The sequence below is a fragment of the Erinaceus europaeus genome, chromosome 6 (genome assembly GCF_950295315.1).
Source record: "Erinaceus europaeus chromosome 6, mEriEur2.1, whole genome shotgun sequence".
NCBI classification, from domain to species: Eukaryota; Metazoa; Chordata; class Mammalia; order Eulipotyphla; family Erinaceidae; genus Erinaceus; species Erinaceus europaeus.
In genome coordinates this window covers 62,059,805-62,066,175 of record NC_080167.1, presented here as the reverse complement: position 1 = coordinate 62,066,175, position 6,371 = coordinate 62,059,805, and positions in this window count along the sequence as shown.

The window sequence follows — 6,371 nt, the reverse complement described above, 5'->3', positions numbered from 1 at the left end:
AAACTAAACAAAGAGGAATAGTCATGCCCCATCTGCTGGCTATATACAAGTGACTATATACAAGTTCCAAAAAAAAAAAAAAAAGATTGCAAAGTAGGAAACATAAAATATGAAGAACAGTACCTAGCCTGAAAGTTTTTAATTTCCAAAAGGGAGATAGCATATCTTCCGTGGCATGAAAGATTATTTCCCTGGCTCTCAGCACATGTTACTTGACTCTTTCTGGATCCTGGAAGGAGATTCAATTCTAGATCAGCCCTGCAAATTAAGAGATAAACTTTGATCACCCCCAAGGGATGACTGTGGTTAGCAGGTGTTCCTGGGGAGACTGACATCTCTAAGAATGTTTTCTTGGTCAAGTAGATCCCAAAGGGCCGGATTAATTAATATACTTCTGCAAAACAGATTAGGGAAAGCCACTGAGTTTCAGAACAAAAAGGCATTGCCACTCTCTCCATCAAATGTATCTAGAATTACAGCTCTGTGCACACAAATAAAGGTCACCCCAGATATTTTACTTAAAAAACAAATCTCACTTATACTGTGAGATTCCTTGAATCCCTTGATTTCTTTGAAGGGATTCAAAGCCACACAGAGTTTTAGAATCAAGTGGGCAAGATGAGTTGAAGACAAAAATTTATTCAGGGAAACTTTTCTTTGTAAAATAACTGGTTTTCTTCTTTGTAAAAAAAAATTTATATATTGAATGGTAGGGAGAATGAGAGAATCACTCCAGCATATGTGATGTCAGGGAGTGAGTGAATGTGGGCTTTGCACTGTACTGTGGACCTTCTCCCTGCCAAGTCAAGACTTTAGAGAGAGAGGCCTGATGATAAAGGAGGAAGAAGTACAGGAAAGGCCTGTTTTCAGATGAGTGAAGAGCAGAGTAAGAGGATGGAAGGATGAAGCCAACAGAAGAACATGGGACAATGTGTCTTGAAATATACATCTATGCATTACACACACACACACACACACACACACACACAACATGCATTTATATTGACAGCAAGGATCTATAGCATATGGTAAGTACGTAAGTCATACCTATGCTGTTGGCTTAAGTTTTTATTTTTTAAAGACAACTGAAGACTGAATCTCCCTTTTGATTCCAGAGCACCTATAAAATACACCCTCAAGGCAACAATCTTGTAAATCAAGTTCCTAAGAAAAGAAAAAGGAAACCAATGTGCAAGGTTATGTTCCAATAAAACTTTATTTACAAAAACAAACAAGAAGACACCTCTGATCCTGTGGCACTAGAATGTGAGTTTCTATGTCCTCTTGAAGACAAAAGGCATAGTTTATTCCTTGATGGTCTTCTTATGGCCTCAGCACAAGTGTTTAGTATGTGCACTCTAGAAATACACACACACACACATTGGCATGCATGCATGTGTACGTATGTGCATTTTTACATATAACCATGCATTTGTAACACTCTTTATGTTTTATCTATTTATTCATTGGATAAAGGGAGAAATCAAGATGGGAAAGGGAGGCAGAGAGGGGGGAGAGAAGAAGAGAAGCGTCTGCAATATTACAGCACCTCTTTCAAAGCTTTCCCCTGGCAGGTGAGGACCAGGGGCTTGAACCCAGGTCCTTTAGAACTGTAACATGTGCATGAAGTCCAGCCAGGTGCACCGCTGCCCGGCCCCCGTTGCAGGTATTTTTTTTCAAGTTGGTGTTATTTCAAAGCCTACCTGAACTCTGGGTTTGTTGCTTACCAGCTGCCACACATGGGTCCACAGATCCAGTTTCCTTATCTGTAAAATGAGAATGGAAGCCCAATCATACCATCTTTGTGTAAGGAGATATGTGAAGACCCAAGAAAATAGCATTTATGAAACCGTTCTCCAAGTCACAGCTGGAAGATGCCAAATATGACTGGCTGCACACCATGGCTTTTCTACTCTGTACAGGAGGGGGAGACGAAAGATTTCTATAGCAGCAACAGAAACGCTACGACTCAACTCTTCTGGAGAACGCTGCACCATTTTCTTGATCTTTGATGCGAGAGTAGGAAAAGACAGGATTTTTCATTTTTGAGGTCCATTCTTATACTAGAAATAGAAACCTCTCTCTCTCTCTCTCTCTCTCTCTCTCTCTCTTTCTCTCTCTCTTTCTCTCTCTGTGTGTGTGTGTGTGTGTGTGTGTGTGTATGTGTCTGTGTGTGTCTGTGTTTTAAAGAGAGAAGGCAGAGAAGAAGAGAGAGACCACACTACCAGATCTTCCTTCAATGTGGTGAGAGCTGGACTTGAACCTGGGTCTTGCAAATGATATAGCAGCAAACTATTCAAGAATATATGTTACTCAGAAAGGTTAATCACTTTTCTCCTCTAGGAAAGATTTCAAGGCACTGATGAATTCTATTTTATTTTAAATGTTTTTTATTTTTGGATACAGAGAGAAATCGGTGATACATATATTTATATTTTTATATATATATGGGGGGGAGACCTGCAGCACTGCTTCACCACTTGTGAAGCTTTCCCCTTGCAGGTAGGAACCAAGGCCTTAATCTCGGGTCTTTGTGCACTTAACCAGATGCACCATTGCCTGGACCCAGCACTGGTGAATTTTAAAGTCATTTTTAGACAATCTTCTCTTCTCTGATTCACCTCTTCTTCCTCTTGATCTGTCACCTACCTTGAGCCCTTCTGCAGCTCTGGCTAAGCTTGCCATCAATCCAAGGCCCAAGCTCTGTGCTTCTAGTTTGTGCTTCTTGACCCCAGGCTGTGGTGGGACCATCCACAGAGGTATTAGATGGCATTTTGCTAGCAATTACAGTAAATCAGAATCTCTATAGAGTATTCCCAGGGATGGACTTACAACCACCGACAGACAGTTTAAGAGACAGATTTATTTAGAAGCAGGGAGAGAACACAGCACTGGGGCTTCCTCTGGTGTCCTAACACTTCCCATGTGGCACCAGGGTTATGTGTCCATGCCCACTGAGATATCTCTCTGGTCTGCTCTGGAAATTTCTTTACATCATTCAACATTAACTTTATTCTCTATCAACCCTCATGAGGGGGGCTGCGGGGAGACAGTGGGAGGCTGAAAGCAGAGAAGTATCAGAGAGCTAACACTCGGTTGGCTTTCTATCTCCTATTTGTGGGATAACCTGTCAGAAGTGTATTTGCACAGGGACTGAGAGAAGGAGAGAGTTTCCCTTCAGGGAAAGAGGAGTCAGGAGTCTTGACAAGCCTGACCCAGAAAGGTGCCTGAGTCACTTAAGAGGGGGAGGGCACACAGGCAGAGCTGTCACTCAGTTTCCTGCCTGGACTGTGAGTCCCAGGGCAAGGACAGAGCTGGGAGGGAGGCAGCAGCTGCAAAGCTACCAAGGCAGCGCAGATATGATGCCCTCGGAGTCTGGCACAGCCAAGGAACTGGCAATACTCATTCTGCCATCGGCCACATTGTCCCAGCCCCTCTAGAGCTCCCAAGAGTCAGTGATGGCCCAGGTGAGGAATGGCAGAAGCACAATAGTGCCAAGGAGCCATCACCTGTGAAGACTTGCTCATCAGAATGCCTTCGGAAGACCGAGGGGCAGGGTAGTGGGTGGCTAAATGTCTCAGGAAGGATCCTGGGACAAGGGGGTTGTCACTTAGGATGTTGTCTGTTCTCTTCTGGGATGCACATTGATTACTTTTTCCTTCTCTTAATGAAACATAATGATATACTATATCCAAGTGTCTTCTATCAGAAGACAGGAGACTGGCCATAGGATCCAGACCCCAAATCTCCAATGGGGAAAGAGGGAGTAATCAGTGACCTTAACCATTACCCCCCCCCCCAGGTAGTAACCTGGACCCTCTGAGCTCCCTGACTCTCTCTATTTTTAAAATTCTTTTGACTTAATTAATTATTATTATTGGATAGAGAAATTGAGAGGGGAGGGGGGCATAGAGAGGGAGAAAGAGAGACACCTGTAATCCTACTTCACCACTTGTAAAGCTTCCCCCTACAGCTGGGGACCAGGGGCTTGAACCCAACCTGGATCCTTGTGCACTATAATGTGTGCACTTAACCAGGTGTGCCACCACCTGGCCCCCAGTTCCCTGATTCTCTTGTGACAATAGCCCATAGACTCTTTCAGAAAAGGCTTGATTCCTGGAAACCTAACTAGGAGTGCCACCTGGGCCTAGAGTTGAGAAGATGAAATAGGAAGCAGCCACAAGAAAACATCAGAACAAAAGGGAGTGTTCCATGTGCAGGAGGGGAAGGTTGAGGCTGAGGGAAATGCCCTAATATCATGTGGTCAACTTGAGGTGCAGAAATAAAATTTGGGGCGGGGGTGGAGCTCACCCTGAACAGAAGACACCTTGATCCCTTGATGTCTTGAGTACAGGCACCTGGCCCAGTTTAGAGCCTTTCTGGAGCTGCTGGTGCCTGTAGCTGCCCTCGCTGGCCTCCTTCCGTGTGCCTGATGCACTCAAGGGCAAGGCAGAGAATCATGGGTTTTATGATGACATGTTGGATCGGTTTGTTGAAGCTTTCCTAAGAGAGAACTGGAGCTTGGGGCTGGGGCATGTGAACCACACAACTGGATCTCTTCATGATTCAGGAGGTCAGACAATTGAAATCAAGGTGACAGAGGGTTGGTTTCTGAGGTCTCTCTTGGCAGGTGGGTGGTCACTGGTGTTTCTATGTGCTGGTTTCCTCTTTGTATAAGAACACCAGTCATATGAGGTTAGGGTTCACACTGGATTATGTCTTCATTGGGTTTCTCTCTTTTTCTCTCTTTCGCTTTATGTGTAGGGTCTGGTGCATATATGAGTTCACTGATCCAAGGTCCACTGTTCTCACTATTTTATAAGATAGATAGACAGACAGACAGGAAGGCAGATAGATAGATAGATATAAAAAGATAGATAGATAGAGAGGGGCGTCAAAGCAAGAGACCTTTCCTATGTGGTGTCAGAACTGGAATACAGGCCACCCCACATGCCAAGGCACACACCTTAGCAGTGAGCAATCCCTTGGTCCTCATTCAATCTTAACTGAGATAGACACATAGGTGGAGAAAGAGGAGAAATACCCTCTGGCACTGCCCCGTCCTCTACAGACTTCCCCTAGTGCCATCCTTGTGCTCCCATATGGTGCCAGGATCAGCACTCAGCCTCTCAAGTTTGATGAGGCATGTACTCTACCAGGTGAGCTATCTCCCAGCCCCTCCGTCAGTGTCCTGATGCTATCTGGGTGCAGGAGACTTACTGGGGTGTTTGTTTCTGAATCAGTTCAGTGGGAAATAAAGAAAGTAGAATTGGGCAGAGTGAGGACTTGAAACAAAAGGGCCTCTACTGATCTCACAGAGTCTTGGGACTCAGAGTTCTGAGCTTCTCATCTATTCCTGGAGGGCCGGTCCTATCATACCCCCCATCCCCCACTATGCAGGAGAGCTGTATGTGGCCCTGCTCACACACCCAGGGCAGTCACTAGATGAGGACATTCCTTCAATGGCTGTGGCCTCAGACAAGGCCTCTCGCCTCCCTCAGCTGCACCTGCAGAGCTGGAATGAGGTCTGGGTTCTGAGAGGAGAGGCAGGTGAAGTCCACTGCATCCGCTTCATCTGTGCCGAATAACCTATTCAGAAGACAGTTGTATGGGGTCCCAAGAGAAGATGACATCGTCACCCCTCCTAAGAGGCAGATACCCACCCTTCAGTGGCAAATACACACTCAAAAAGAAGCTAATCTCTGGAGTGTCTCTGAAGTGTTTGCTCTTCCAAATGAGCCATCCATCTTCCCACCTCAGAAAACAGATTTTTTGAGTGCTAGGGGTTTGCTCATTTGATGACTCTTTCCATCCTCTCATCTTTCCCTCTGCCTGCCACATCCTTTTACAGCATACAGACAGAAATTAGACATCACAAGTGCGTTCTCAATAGAAAACTAACGATAACCCATCAGCATTTTCCATACCGGACCAGACAGGAACTCTCCTGGTGCTGTACAGACTGTCTCTCTGTCTCTCCCTCTCCCTCTCCCTCTCCCTCTCCCTCTCCCTCTCCCTCTCCCTCTCCCTCTCCCTCTCCCTCTCCCTCTCCCTCTCCCTCTCCCCTCCCTTGCCCTCTCCCTCTCCCTCTCTCTCCCCACTCCTCCAGAGTCTGGTTTCATTCATCCAGGAAGCCCAAGCCTAAGTTTAGTTTGAGTTCAAAGTTAAATGTAGATATCTCTGCACCCAAGTTGGGATTTGAAACTAAGCTGTTGAACTCCAAAACTGCCACTCTCTTTCTACAGGCTGCCTGTAGGCATTTCAGGATGTTGCTGTTCTGAGTATTTACATGACACAGTCAAATGTTTCTCAGCAGAGAGGCTTCTTTCCTTCACAATGGCAGGTGGTAGCTTCCGTCAACACTCCTTCAC